This window comes from Eupeodes corollae, chromosome 2 (assembly GCF_945859685.1).
Source record: "Eupeodes corollae chromosome 2, idEupCoro1.1, whole genome shotgun sequence".
Taxonomy (NCBI): Eukaryota; Metazoa; Arthropoda; class Insecta; order Diptera; family Syrphidae; genus Eupeodes; species Eupeodes corollae.
In genome coordinates this window covers 147,817,904-147,834,595 of record NC_079148.1, presented here as the reverse complement: position 1 = coordinate 147,834,595, position 16,692 = coordinate 147,817,904, and the positions used below count along the sequence as shown (strand labels likewise).

Sequence of the window (16,692 nt, the reverse complement as noted above, 5' to 3'; positions counted from 1 at the left end):
CTTATCCTCAACAACTTAGATTACTAAACATAGCATTTTTTATTGCTTTGATTTTCCTATTAAGTGCGTCTTTTTTATCCAGCTGTGACCTACTCGTAGGATCATGCTGTCATGTTCCTTGCCTGCCCACGTCATGTGATACACAGTAACGCACTCTAATAATATGTATTTATTTCTTATTCAGGTCAAGAGCAATAACTATAACCTTTCCCGATTTACCAATGTCAAACATTTTTTCCTCCCTCATGAGAATCACAAAAAACAAGGCCATCACTATGATGTCGTCGGCTAACGTCTTTCGAATTTTAAGTACCTATCCTATCCACTTTGTGCAAAAAGAATCCAAAGGACACATAAGCATTTTTCTGTTTTATGGTACAACGAATTCCTCTCCAAGTATAGCTTTAGCTGATGAAGATGCTTGCCTCTGAGGAATATTATGACATTGAAAAACATTCCATCAAAGACTACAAAAAGGACATCAAAAACTTCATGGTCATGCGTTTATATTTTTTCATGACTAATGCAATATGAATAATACGAACCCACTAATCTTTAAGCTATGATTGATGCATGCCAACTACTTGTATATTCATCAATATTTGTATTTATTCATCTTAAGCTGGTTTCTAAAAAGCCTCATTTGTCCCACGTCTGAAGTCTGTCCAAGTCCAAGATCCAAGCTCCGGATTCTATTTTGTGGCATCGTATCGTACACAATCTTAACTGCATTCTTACTGCATTATATGCGTGCGTGTCTGTCCTATTTTAAGAAAGAAACACCATCGACATCGGCCACACGCCATCAAAACCCATTTAGCTTAATTGCCCACATTAAGGTAATAAGCTAGCACTAGCATCAGTTTGTTATGGCAATCCCTCTCTAGAATCAACGAGACAACGACACATAACAAACTAACTTAACAATGTCCAACGCCATCTATAGTTGCATTAAGGCAATACCAATGTCATTTATCTACGCCTTTGGCGTTTGTTTGGTTTTGCGAAAGTGGAAAGTCATCAATCGACGATGACTTTACGACGACGAACAACGACCGGCGCGGCGACGGGTTTTCTAGAAAATTGGATTAAAAATTAAAATAACAAAAAAAAGCAACAAAATAAAATCAAAAGAGTGAAAGAAGAAGGCTTTTCCACCAGGTAGGTTAAGACTTGAGATACCACTCTTGGGAGTTAGAGAATGGACCATCCGTCAGTCTTTATATAGATACATTTATATCGACTGCCGTTGACCGATGATGATAATTGCAGTGGATGGCTGTAGTTGGGTCTATTGGCATCTCCCCTAGGCTTATAAAGGGTGTCTTTTTTGGAGGCACATAACTTTAAAATACGACCGCCACGGATCACACGTAGTATAAGTATAATTTGGAGGTCTAATTTTTGATGGATTTTTCCAACTTTTGTAGCCTTGTATTGGCAATAACGCTGCGAATGTTGTCCTCCAAGTGGACAATTGTTTCGGCGTAAAATAATGACTTCCAATATCCCTACAAAAAAGTCAAGCCGTACGGTTCTTAATCGTCCGATCTTAAATGCCAATTTACGGATCCGTGTTCGTAACGTAAAGTTATGCAATTACCAAACGTTTCCTTCAATAAATCAATTGTGTTACGAGCTGTGTAACTTGTTGCGCCAGCCGTCATCTGGAAAGCACAGCTCCTGTAAATACGGATTAATTATTGGACCAGCCCAAAAATTACACCAAACAGTCAGGTTTTGTGAATGTAACGGTAGCTGACACATAGTGGCCTGTTTTGACTGATTTTCTTGCCAAAATCCAATTTTCAAAAAGAATGAAGGTGTCGCCATAAGGGGCGTGGCGTCTTTACATACTTTAGCTTCATCGTTTAATAAGATTAGCCCGATACGTATTTCGAAAAGAACCACGACTTTCAGGTCTCTTATTGTTGAAATGTTAAATCAGACTTGACAGCTGTCAAAATAGATGTCAGTTTAAATAGTATTGCAAACTTTAAGTTCTATAACTCTTTAAAAAAAACACCCGTTGTAATCTAAGCAAGACTGCATAAGGCTAGGCAAAGGCTGCAAAGCAAGCATCCAAGTTGATGGGATATGCCAATGAACTTGACATTGATAAGGTTTCTTCTTCATTGGCTTGGGCTGAACTGATGGAGCGAAGTCTTGTGAAGATGGATTTTCTTTCTTTCTTCGTTCGTTTTTTTTTTTTTCATTTTTGTTGGTTTTAAGTTTTCTTGACAGTTTCTTAACATTTTGTTTCGCTTTTTTTCATTTTCCTTTATTCATGCATGAGATGATCAATGTTTGAAGTGTTTTTTCTTTAATTCTTTTTTCGTCCACTTTCCACTTCTCTTTTCATTGTTTCTTCACTTTAAATTTTGTATCTTCTTTACATACTCTCGTACTTCTCTCGAGGGAGCTTTATCGTATCTTGTTTGCATTTACATTTTTATGCGGACACAATTTGTTGTAACGAAGAAGATGGTCGTGATGATGAAGTTGATGATGACGGTGATGGTAATGATGAGATGAGGATGGCAATGATGATGAGGATGACAATGATACATGTCCGCCATTAAAAAAAAGTAAAGGCTGTTTTTTTTGTTGTATAAATGAATTTACAAAAATGAGGATGGATATACAAAGATACTTATTTGTTAAGTGGAGACCTCTAGCTACCTTACCTACTTCTTGTCATTTAAGTTACTTAATAAGTTGTACACAGCTTTTTCATTTACACAATTACCGTCTGAATTTTTAATGTGGATGTTTTAAAAAAGTTGTTTAAGTTAAATTTATATAGAAAAAGTAAACCTCAAGTACGTTTCTTGCATAATTAATTTGTGTCAAATTGAAAGTATACCTCGAAGTGCTATGGACTTGCTTGGCAAAAGAGGTAAAAGAAACAAAAAATATACAGAACCGCTATATTTATTATGAAATACTCTTTCTTGGCTCATCTAGTCAAATGGTGCTTGAAATTTGCGCCACAAGAAATTACGTCAGAATTTTGTTTGAATCTTCTATACATTATTCTGATTTATTTCGTAAGACAAAAGATTAAAATTTTCTGTTTTATTTTTCTATAAAGTTTCTGTAAAATGCCTTTATTTTTTTTTGTGAATATTCTGTAAATTTTCTAAAGTTTTTTCCGTTTTCGGAAACAGCAAGTAGACCAAAAAAAAATGAAAAAAATGAACGTTAAATTTGTTCTAACAGTAAAGTGCAAAGTTGACTAATTACAAAGTCTTAAAATTTGTGTTCGAAGTTGTGAAATAAATAGAAATGAATAGACGGTTTAAAAAAACGAAAACTTTCATTGATTTTCAATAAAAAATTTCGTTAGAGCTTGGCGAAATAATAAAATTTCAGCTTTTTGGATTGATATTTATAAGTCGCTCATCACATTTTCCTTCGTTTAATAACTAAGGAACATGTTATATGAAAATCATGAGTTTTACTTTTTCCCTAAATGAATTTGAGTGTCCTTTAAGAAAGATGTTGATACATTTTATAATTTCAGCTTGAGTTGAGTTGAGCTTGTTCTAAACGGTGATTTTTTAAGAGCTTGAGAACTTTTTTTTTAAAAAAAAACGCATAAAATTTGCAAAATCTCATCGATTCTTTATTTGAAACGTTAGATTGGTCCATGACATTTACTTTTTGAAGATAATTTCATTTAAATGTTGACCGCGGCTGCGTCTTAGGTGGTCCATTCGGAAAGTCCAATTTTGGGTAACTTTTTCGAGCATTTCGGCCGGAATAGCCCGAATTTCTTCGGAAATGTTGTCTTCCAAAGCTGGAATAGTTGCTGGCTTATTTGTGTAGACTTTAGACTTGACGTAGCCCCACAAAAAATAGTCCAAAGGCGTCAAATCGCATGATCTTGGTGGCCAACTTACCGGTCCATTCCTTGAGATGAATTGTTCTCCGAAGTTTTCCCTCAAAATGGCCATAGAATCGCGAGCTGTGTGGCATGTAGCGCCATCTTGTTGAAACCACATGTCAACCAAGTTCAGTTCTTCCATTTTTGGCAACAAAAAGTTTGTTAGCATTGAACGATAGCGATCGCCATTCACCGTAACGTTGCGTCCAACAGCATCTTTGAAAAAATACGGTCCAATGATTCCACCAGCGTACAAACCACACCAAACAGTGCATTTTTCGGGATGCATGGGCAGTTCTTGAACGGCTTCTGGTTGCTCTTCACTCCAAATGCGGTAATTTTGCTTCTTTACGTAGCCATTCACACAGAAATGAGCCTCATCGCTGAACAAAATTTGTCGATAAAACAAATTTCGAACCGAACACTGATTTTGGTAATAAAATTCAATGATTTGCAAGCGTTGCTCGTTAGTAAGTCTATTCATGATGAAATGTCAAATCATACTGAGCATCTTTCTCTTTGACACCATGTCTGAAATCCCGCGTGATCTGTCAAATACTAATGCATGAAAATCCTAACCTCAAAAAAATCACCCTTTATATACTAAAAATATGAAACTTTTGAATAATGTGAAATGATATCAATTTGCAAGGGCTAACTTCATATGTAAACGGGGTGTGTTCCAAATCAAGATATAGCTCAATTTCATAAAGACATACCACAAATATTTTGACGGTAAGAGTCTTAAGCCACCCTAGAAAAGCGTTGCAAAAGCTTAATGGCTGAAACACAAACACGCTTTAGCTTCGGCTTCGTCTGCGTTACGTTGGTCCTGCTTCGAGGTTGATTTGAATGATACTTCAAACATGAGATTTTTATAATAGCACTGTTGTCACTAGCAGCTGTTATTTTTTCTCAAAAAATAACAGCAAATGTATCTTATTTCTTGACTTTTTTACAGCTGTTGAGCTGTCAGACAAAACAAATGTTCAGCAAATTTGAACTAGAGCTTCCGTTTGGAGTCACATTACGTAACATTACGTTCTTTTCGTTACGATTGTCAAATAGCATACATTGAATTCCTATGTTGAACTCGTAAACGTCAGGCGAAGCCGAAGTTGAAGTTTGTTTGTGATTCAGCCATAAGTCTCTATCTAGTTTTAGATTGACTTTAATTCACAAGCTACTTCGTGACTTATGAATTAAGAGAAATGTAATCCATAAGTTCTGATTAGAAAGAGTAAGATTATTATTTATTTTATTATTGACAAACCTGATTTGGAAGCCAATAATCTCATTAAATTTTCCAAGCAGGTACTAAAACTTTTAAAGTACTTATTTAAGAAGACGGACTTAAGGCTCCTGTTATTTTATAGTCTTAAATGAACCACTTAAAGTTTTCAGTAATAGAAAATCAGAATAGTTTTTAAATCATTAATACTTAAATTCATAACCCGAATATCTAAAGGTTTTTCTAGTCATAATATGTTGCCAAAATTTTGTGGAGGTTATTGACAATTTAAAATTTGGTCGTCAATGCAAATACCTCAGTAGCAAGTCAAATCTCCTGCATTGTCCATTATGGACTGGAATTGTCGGGCTTACTTTCCACTAGTTCTTCTGCATATTCTACCGAATATTTCGAATTTGTAGAGAAAGTTGATCTAAATTACATGGCTTGCGTCTGCGAAGCTGCATTTTCATTAGAGCCCACACATTTTCTATAGGATTTGCATCCGGTGACTGAGATGTCCAATTTAAAGTGAGAACTCCGTTTTGCGCCCTCCACTCGCTACATGATCGACTCCGATGTTTTCTATCGTTGTCCTCTTGAAGGATCCTGCTTTCATTTTTCTTGATATACCATTGCTTAGCAGATGGTAACAATGCCTTTTGATAAATTTTATTCATTTTTTGGGCATTTAAGTACCGAAACCCTTGTTTCAGAAGCACCCCCAAACATGGACCTTGACAGTCCGTTGAATCATCCTACCGTTAGAGGTTGTCCAGTCGTGTTTGATGCTCGGAAATGCCCAGAAGGATGATTCATCAGAAAAAAATACGTTACTCCAATCGCGGTCCAAGTGTTCCTTCGCCCATTCCACTCTTTTTTCAACGTGTTTTGCACTCAACATTGGTTTTTCCAAAGTACTGCGATATTTCAGTTTATTGGCAAGCTAGTGCCTGCAAATTGTTCCGTAAGCACAGCAGCTTCAAGTAAAGTCAAAGTAAGATCTTTCGAGAACAATGCGAGAATCTTTGTTTTGTCTTTTTTTTTGAGACTTTGCTTGCACTTCCGCGATCAGGAAAATCATCAACGTTACCGACCTTTTTATAGCGATTTATTCACTTGCTAACGAACTGGTTCGACTTTCCCATATATTTCGCAGAAGCGGTTTGCGTTAATTTAAATAAATGATTTCACAATTTTTAAAAAAAGATGGAAATTTATGATATTTTTGAAACTGGAAATCCAAACAAAAAAATCGAAACTTTACACTTGAAATGACATTTCGATTCACTAAAATGAGTTAATAGATGTATTTTTTTGAATTTATGTGATTTTCCATTGTTTTTAATTTATCGTCTGTAAAGTTAACATAAAAATCTAATTGTTTGACAGTCACTGAAATTCACATTAAATTCTAAAAATTCCAAAAATAAATGAAAATACCATAAAATTATAAAAACAGCAGTAATTATCAGAAAAGCTAAGAAAAGTGGAAATCGAATAAAAATCGCAGAAAATTACAGAAACTTACATAAGATGAAATCATAGAAAATTGCAGACAAATAAATAACATCACAGAAAATTACATAAATTCGCGGAAAATTAAATAAACAAACATTAAATTATAGGGATTCAAAAAGTTTTCAGAAATTCACAAAAGTTCACAAAAATTTCAAAATTAAATAGAATTTCATAGAACTTCACAGAATTTAAAATAATTCCAGAGAATTTCAAAGAATTCGCAGAATTTCAAAGGGTTCACAGAATTTTAAAGAATTTCAAATAATTGACAGAATTTTAAGAATTCACAGAACGTCAGAGAATAAAAAACGACAGAGAATTGAGAAAATTTACAGCTTGACCACATTACATACAATTTCACAGCATTTCAGACAATTTTACACATTTCCACAAAAATTTACAAAATTTCAAATATTTTTTTATTTATTCAATTTCACTCAATTTTAAAGAATTGTACAAGAATGCACCAAATTTCATCAATATTCAACAAATTTTACAATATTTCACAAAAATCCATAGGATTCCACAGAATTTCACAAAATTTCGAAGAATTTTTTTCACAGAATTTCGCCTAATTTAACATAATTTACAAAATATCACCAACTTCACAGAATTTCACATAATTTCGCATAATTTCACATAATTTAACGAAATATCACAGAATTTTAAAAAAAATTAATAGAATATAGAAGAACTTCACAGAATTTTACAGAATTTCACAGAATTCCGCAGAACTTACAGAATTTTACAAATAATTGCAAAGAATTCACAGAATTTCACTAAAACTTCACAGTTTATAAAATGACAAAAAATTAGGAGAATTCACAACCTTATAGAGTTTGACCACATTATATACAATTTCACAGCATTTCAGACAATTTTACACATCTCCACAGAAAATAAACAATATTTCGAACTTTCAAATATTTTTATAGAATTTCATACAATTTCACCTAATTTTAAAGAATTGTACAGGAATTCACCAAATTTCATTAATTTTCAACAAATTTTACAAGATTTCACAAAAATCCATAGGATTCCATAGAGTTGCACAGAATTACACAGAATTTTAAATAATTTCGCATAATTTTACATAATTTCGCATAGTTTTACATAATTTCATACAATTTCATAAAATATGACAGAATTTCACAAAATTTAACAGAATGTCACATAACTTCACAGAATTTTAAAAAATTTCACAGAATTTCATAGAATTTCTCAGAATTTCACAGAATTTCACAGAATTTCACAGGATTCCACAGAATTCTACAGAATTTCAAAGAGTTTCGCATTATTTTAGAATTTCAAAAAATTTCACATGATTTCACAAAGGTTGACATAATTTCACAGAACTCCACAGAATTTTAAAGAACATTAAAAATCTTAAGAAAATATCGCAGAATTTTACAGAATTTCAGAAAATTTAACAGAAAATTATAGAATTTCACAGAAATGAACATTTAATAGAATTTCGCAAAATATCACATAATTTCAAATTTTAAAAAATTCCACAAAATTTCATAAATTTCAACAGAATCTCAAATTAAAAAATTCCACAAATCTTAACATAAGCATTTAAAAACATATCAAAGAATTTCATAGAAATTCGGAAAATGTCAAAAAAAAAATTACAATATTTCAAAAATTTCACAGAATTTTAAAGATTTCCAGATAATCTTACAGATTTTCACAGAATTTTACAGATTTTCACAGAATTTTACAGATTTTCGCAGAATTTTACAGATTTTCACAGAATTTTATAGATTTTCACAGAATTTTACAGATTTTAACAAAATTTCATAAATTTTCAAAAAGTTTCATAGAACATAAAAAATTATAGCAAATCACAAAAAATCGTAAATAATCATTAAAAACAAAAAATAAAACAGAAAATCAAAGACAAACATGCCAATGAAAAGCACAAAATAAGATTAAAATCACAGAAAGCGAAATAAAATCACAGAAATTAAAAAAGAAAACTGGAAATCAGTGATTAACACAAAACAAAAACTTTTGAATGTCATACAAAATCACATAAATTCACAGAAAATACATTGGAATTTAATAAAAACCATGACAAATTTAAGAAAACCAGAAAAAAATCTTCTCAGAAAATTATGAGAGTTCATGACAATTTAGAGTAAAGAATGAAACCTAGAAACTTAAAATTTTCTCGTTCAGACCCAATATTCTTTTGATCGCATTGCCAAATAATTACAAATTGACAAAAACTGTTTAAGTTTTAAGGAAACATTGTACAAATAAAAATTCAGCTCAGATCCTATATTTAAGCATTAAAAGTCTACCAAAGAAAAAGTCAGAAATTAAATTGAAAATCTAATATTCTACACAAAAATTTGATGCTGGAAACAAACTGATCCCTTCTCCACACAATAAAGAACTCCCGACTGTTCATCAAAAAACCACCTTCCAAAACTTCGTAATTTTACATAATTTCGCATACTTTTACATAATTTCACGTAATTTCACAAAATATCGCAGAATTTTAGATAATTTAACAGAATTTCAAAGATTTCGGAGAGCTTGACACAAAATTTCACACTATTTCAAATAATTTCACAGAATTTTACATAATATCAAAGATCTTAAGAAAATATCACAGAATTTTACAGAATTTCAAAAAATTGAATAGAAAATTATAGAACTTCAGACAAATGAACCGAATAGACTTTTCGAATATTACAGAACTTCTGACAATATTCAAACTTGAAAAAAAATCTAATGATGCAGGGACTGAAAGTTATTTTACAGCTTAACTATAAACTGTGATACATCAATTGAAATACGAGTTTGAACAATTGACCAATTAAATAAATACATTTTTGATTAAAGGTTAACGTTTTTCAAGCCCAACGATAATACGTTTCATCTAAGTTCTGGGATTAAATAGTCTTAAAGTAATTTTCGCACAAAACTACAATATTACTTGATTTTTAGAACATCTTTTTTTTTACTTAAAACGACCTAATTTATTTATGTTTTTTCTTTTTTCTCCAAGGTCTTATCCTCAACAACTTAGATTACTAGACATAGCACTTTTTATTGCTTTGATTTTCCTATTAAGTGCGTCTTTTTTAATCCAGCTGTGACCTACTCGTAGGATCATGCTGTCATGTTCCTTGCCTGCCCACGTCATGTGATACACAGTAACGCACTCTAATAGTATGTATTTATTTCTTATTCAGGTCAAGAGCAATAACTATAACCTTTCCCGATTTACCAATGTCAAACATTTTTTCCTCCCTCATGAGAATCACAAAAAACAAGGCCATCACTATGATGTCGTCGGCTAACGTCTTTCGAATTTTAAGTACCTATCCTATCCACTTTGTGCAAAAAGAATCCAAAGGACACATAAGCATTTTTCTGTTTTATGGTACAACGAATTCCTCTCCAAGTATAGCTTTAGCTGATGAAGATGGTTGCCTCTGAGGAACATTATGACATTGAAAAACATTCCATCAAAGACTACAAAAAGGACATCAAAAACTTCATGGTCATGCGTTTAAATTTTTTCATGACTAATGCAATATGAATAGTACCAACCCACTAATCTTTAAACTATGATTGATGCATGCCAACTACTTGTATATTCTTCAATATTTGTATTTATTCATCTTAAGCTAGTTTCTAAAAAGCCTCATTTGTCCCACGTCTGAAGTCTGTCCAAGTCCAAGTCCAAGATCCAAGCTCCGGATTCTATTCTGTGGCATCGTATCGTACACAATCTTAACTGCATTCTTACTGCATTATGTGTGCGTGTCTGTCCTATTTTAAGAAAGAAACACCATCGACATCGGCCACACGCCATCAAAACCCATTTAGCTTAATTGCCCACATTAAGGTAATAAGCTAGCACTAGCATTAGTTTGTTATGGCAATCCCTCTCTAGAATCAACGAGACAACACAAGACACATAACAAACTAACTTAACAATGTCCAACGCCATCTATAGTTGCATTAAGGCAATACCAATGTCATTTATCTACGCCTTTGGCGTTTGTTTGGTTTTGCGAAAGTGGAAAGTCATCAATCGACGATGACTTTACGACAACGAACAACGACACGGCGACGGGTTTTCTGGAAAATTGGATTAAAAATTAAAATAACAAAAAAAAAGCAACAAAATAAAATCAAAAGAGTGAAAGAAGAAGACTTTTCCATCAGGTAGGTTAAGACTTGAGATACCACTCTTGGGAGTTAGAGAATGGACCATCCGTCAGTCTTTATATAGATACATTTATATCGACTGCCGTTGACCGATGATGATAATTGCAGTGGATGGCTGTAGTTGGGTCTATTGGCATCTCCCCTAGGCTTATAAAGGGTGTCTTTTTTGGAGGCACATAACTTTAAAATACGTCCGCCACGGCTCACACGAAGTATTATTTGGAGGTCCAATTTTTGATGGATTTTTCAAACTTTTTTAGCCTTATATTGGCAAAAACGCTGCGAATGTTGTCCTCCAAGTGGACAATTGTTTCGGGCTTATCGGCGTAAAATAATGACTTCCAACATCCCCACAAAAAAGTCAAGCCGTACGGTCCTTAATTGTCCAATCTTAAAGGCCAATTTACGGGTCCGTGTTCGTAACGTAAAGCTATGCGGTAACCAAACGTTTCCTTTAATAAACCAATTGTGTTACGAGCTGTGTAACTTGTTGCGCGTCATCTGGAAAGCACAGTAAATACGGATCAATTATTACACCAATCCAAAAATCTGACGTTTTGGCTATCTTCTAAATGAAAGCTTCATCGCTGAAAAAATTCGCGCAGTGTGTATTTCAAACAGAATCATAATTTCAAAGACTACTTATGTTGAGATGTCGAACCAAACTGTCATAATTAACTTGACAGCTGTCAAAATGTCTATAAGTTTAAATAGTGTTGCCAACTTTAAGTTCTAAATCTCCTTTAAAAAAATAAAACACCCGTTTTAATCTAAGCAAGACTGCATACGGCTGGGCAAAGGCTGCAAAGCAAGCATCCAAGTTGATGGGATATGCCAATGAACTTGACATTGATAAGGTTTCTTCTTCATTGGCTTGGGCTGAACTGATGGAGCGAAGTCTTGTGAAGATGGATTTTCTTTCTTTCTTCGTTCGTTTTTTTTTTTTTTTCATTTTTGTTGGTTTTAAGTTTTCTTGACAGTTTCTTAACATTTTGTTTCGATTTTTTTCATTTTCCTTTATTCATGCATGAGATGATCAATGTTTGAAGTGTTTTTCTTTAATTCTTTTTTCGTCCACTTTCCACTTCTCTTTTCATTGTTTCTTCACTTTAAATTTTGTATCTCCTTTACATACTCTCGTACTTCTCTCGAGGGAGCTTTATCGTATCTTGTTTGCATTTACATTTTTATGCGGGCACAATTTGTTGTAACGAAGAAAAGATGGTCGTGATGATGAAGTTGATGATGACGGTGATGGTAATGATGAGATGAGGATGGCAATGATGATGAAGATGACAATGATACATGTCCGCCATTAAAAAAAGTAAAGTGTGTTTTTTTTTTTTTGTATAAATGAACTTACAAAAATGAGGATGGTTATACAAAGAGACTTATTTGTTAAGTGGAGACCTCTAGCTACCTTACCTACTTCTTGTCATTTAAGTTACTTAATAAATTGTACACAGCTTTTTCATTTACACAATTACCGTCTGAATTTTTAATGTGGATGTTTTAAAAAAGTTGTTTAAGTTAAATTTATATAGAAAAAGTAAACCTCAAGTACGTTCCTTGCATAATTAATTTGTGTCAAATTGAAAGTATACCTCGAAGTGCTATGGACTTGCTTGGCAAAAGAGGTAAAAGAAACAAAAAATATACAGAACCGCTATGATTATTATGAAATACTCTTTTTTTGGCCCATCTAGTCAAATGGTGCTTGAAATTTGCGCCACAAGAAATTACGTCAGAATTTTGTTTGAATCTTCCATACATTATTCTGATTTCTTTCGTAAGACAAAAGATTAAAATTATCTGTTTTATTTTTCTGTAAAGTTTCTGTAAATTGCCTGTAATTTTTTTGTGAATATTCTGTAAATTTTCTAAAGTTTTTTCCATTTTCGGAAACAGCAAGTAGACCAAAAAAAAATGAACGTTAAATTTGTTCTAACAGTAAAGTGCAAAGTTGACTAATTACAAAGTCTTAAAATTTGTATTCGAAGTTCTGAAGTAAATAAAAATAAACAGACTGTATAAAAAAATTGATTGATTTTCAATACAAAATTACTTTTCGTTAGAGCTTGGCGAAATAATAAAATTTCAGCTTTTTGGATTGATATTTAGAAGTCGCTCATCACATTTTTCTTCGTTTAATAACTCAGGAACAAGTTATATGAAAATCATGAGTTTTACTTTTTCCTTAAACGAATTTGAGTGTCCTTTAAGAAAGATGTTGTTACATTTTATAATTTAAGCTTTGAGTATCTTTAAAATGTATACATAGCTTATTCTATGCGTATGGAAAAAAGCTTTAGTTGATTCTGTCAATAGTTTAATTTAAAAAACTTCTTTTTCGATAAAAATTGGTGTGAAAAGCAAGTACTTTATTTAATTACTGTGCATATTGAGCCTTTGTGTCATTTTATCGTAAGTGACATTTTAAATAAAAAACAACTTAATTATTAAAATTAGATAGTGACGGAAAGAACCTTGAAGGCTTTTGTCATGTCTTAACTTAGGCGTAATTAATAATTTCTAATACTGACTATAGGTACAAGTTGTTTCAAGGACCTTTTAATTCGTCGTTTACGATACAATTTATTTTGGCGCTTGCGATAAATTGGCGGGAAGGACTCTATATGCTCCAAATTTTAATAATTGGTACACAAATCAAAAGAATCATCCATGAATTTTAAGCGATAAAAACTTTGAAAGGAACACTTTTATTAGAACATATATTACCAAATTCAAAATCCTTATAAAGGAAAAACTTCACTCCTGATTTAAATTAAGAGAGTTTAATTATTTGGCCAAGCAGTAACCAAAAAGCTAATGGCATTGCAAAGTCAATCGTTTATTAGTTTGGACAATAAATCGGTCATTTTTTTAAGGCTTTATGAAGAATATGAAAGTGATATTTGTGTGACTAAAAAAATTCAAATCTTTTCAAAACTATTCCCCTGAATAGAACTGAAAAAGAAAAAAACTAAAACTTTTTTCAAGCCATGAATAACTTCTGAAGGATTAACCATTAAATTTTGTTGCCAAAAATGTTTAAAAACTTATTCTATAATTGTTTTTCTGAAATTCTGAAATTTTTCTTTTTTTTTATGTTGTGGAAAATATTAAAAACAATTTCAAAGTAGGAACAATATCAAAACGGCGCACTACAGCGCTAATTGGATCTCAGGCTAGGTTGCCTTGAGATCGCCATTTCTACCATTTCTGGGAACAATAAATAATAAAAAAATACTTTTTGAAATCCTGATGTTAATCATTGTCGGAACATTTTAAGAAAGACTTTAGAACATTAAATTCCTTGCAAAAATATGTACCGATATATTTGACATTCAATATTTTCGATATTTTGCTGTAAAAATTTAAAACGTCTATTTTTTAAGCTAGTCTTACCAATATGTCTGTTTTAAGCATTTTGAAAAGTAGTAATTATTGTTTATTTTGCAACTCGTTAAACCAACTAAAAAATTCAATTCCACTGCAATCTCTTTTTAAAGTCATTATTAAATTTTACTTAATTTAAGTTTTAAGATCAGTAAATCATTTGACTTAAATTTATTTTCGTAAAGTGCCTTAGGAATTAAACAATAAATATAATACAATAATTTTGTTCTAAGTGAAAAAGGATGTAAAACATTATTAAAAGAACCCAGAAGTCTTTTAAAACAAAATAAAATTCACTCAAATGACTTACTGACTTTAAAAATGGATTTTAATTTAATAAGACGTTTTGAATGACTTGGCAATGAAACAAATAACAAAATCTTTGATATTAACAATGGTCTTACACAGGGAGCGGTTAACTCGCCGATCTTATTCAGCATTTACACCAGTGATCTGATAGCAAGTCTGACTCAGGCAATAGCGTACGCCGACGACTTAATTGCTTACAGAACGGTCCCAAAAATTGAGGATATCAAGACACTTTTGCAGGGTGACTTCGACAAGATTCAGCAATATTGCGAAGACTGGAAGTTGAAAATCTACTTTCAGAAATGTGAAGCTATTCTGTTCAGGACTGGAGCGTCAAGGGATACGAGAAAGAACTGGAAAAATCTAGTGATCGTTAGACCAAATCGACAGCCACTGGAGAATACAAGTGTAGTAAAGTACCTTGACATCTGATTGGATCAGTACTTGTATTTTGACTGACATATGAGTGCTGCTCTGGCCAGAGCTAGGGAAGCCTTTGCCCTGAGAAAACGGTTGTTTTTTAGCAGCCGTCTTGACAGCAGGGTGAAGGTGATTTGCTACATGGCCCTTACCCGACCGATGATTACCTATGGGTGCTCGGTATGGTTCAACGTTGCCCCATCTCAAATGGAAAAGATTCGAGTGTTTAAGAGACAATATCTGCGACGTTGCCTTGGACTACACAGAACACCAGAGTCGGAGTACAAAAATTACAATTCCAAGCAGATTCTATACAACAGAGCCAACTTAAACAGAATAGATAATTTCTTGCTGAAGCTTCATAGGGGTCACATTGCGAGAGCGATGTCGTCGACTAACAGCTTAATTTTTGGAGCTTTCTACCCCAACAATGAGTACTACGAAAGTGCACGTTTAAGAGGCAACATTCCGCCAGAAGCTTTTCTCTATTTGGACAATCGAGGGTTGATACATGATAGGGAGGCAGTTCTGCTAATCTACCACGTCAGCCGTAAAACTGTAAAAAGGGACTTTTTTACAGTTGAGACGTTCTCGCACTGGACGGATCTGAGCGCCTTCGGTTCAGTAGGACTGTTTCCGAAAAGGATTTTTGATTGGAGCAAATTATACATACGAATTTTCTTTGTATTGACTGTAAAACATTTCCAGTGCTACCAACCATTAATGATTGCCACTTGCAGTGTACCTTTAGTTCTACTTACAAATGTCAGATTTGCAATGGTCAAAACATTAAGAGTGCTGTGTAGAATTGCATTATTTGTGGTCTTTTTCACATTCGATCGCAATTTGTTTATTAAATTTAGCAATTGACTTGTCCTTAAGCGTTTAAAGTGTATTTATTTTTTAAATTATGGGAAGCAGAAGGCATTTCTGTGAGAAAAAACGCCATTTGATTCTCATACTAAGAGATCAAAACAAACAGTTTCATTTCAGATGCTCTTCACTGATCTCAATGTGTTGTTGCTAGGGTGCTTAAGGAGCGAAATCTACCAACAAGTTTCACCGAAAAAAGAGGACGCCAAAAAAAACAATAGCTTTGCTGGACAAAAGAATTGTTAGAGAGGTGCTTAAAAATCCTTTTACAACATCAAACAGTATAAAAGCAAATCTATCATTTGATATCAGCTCTCGCACAATCCGCAGACGTTTGCAGGATAAAAATGTACATGGTCGAATTGCGAGGAAGGTTCCGTTACTCAGTTCTAAGAACATAAGGCAGCCTATAAGATTTGCAAAAGTGAATCTTTCACAATCGACTCGCAGAAATTGGCGAAATGTTCTTTTTAGTGACGAAACCAAAATAGATTTATTTCGTTCTGATGGCAAACTTTATGTGAGAAGGAAGACCAATGTAGAGCTGAATCCTAAGAACATGATAAAAACAGATAAGCTCGGTAGATTCAAATCTGGGGTTGTTTTTCTTATGCTGCAGTAGGTTCCATCTATTGGATAAAAAATAATATGACCAAGGAAACCTATTTATACATTTTAGAGAATGTAATGCTTCCATATGCCGAAGAAAATATGCCTTTAGTGTTGACTTACCAGCAAAACAATGACCCCAAGCACACGGCTAAGGTGGTTTCAGCAAAATAGTCTGCGGATATTGCAAAGACCTTCTCAGTCTCCGGATCTTAATCCTATCGAGAATCTTTGGAAAGATTTGAAA

At 33.0% G+C, this 16,692-nt stretch overlaps 1 protein-coding gene across 6 annotated transcripts in view; it reads left to right on the top strand.

The window, feature by feature from the left end:
• LOC129948388 (uncharacterized) overlaps window positions 1-16,692 on the top strand; it is a 200,721-nt gene that overhangs the window by 88,386 nt on the left and 95,643 nt on the right. The window lies entirely within an intron of this gene.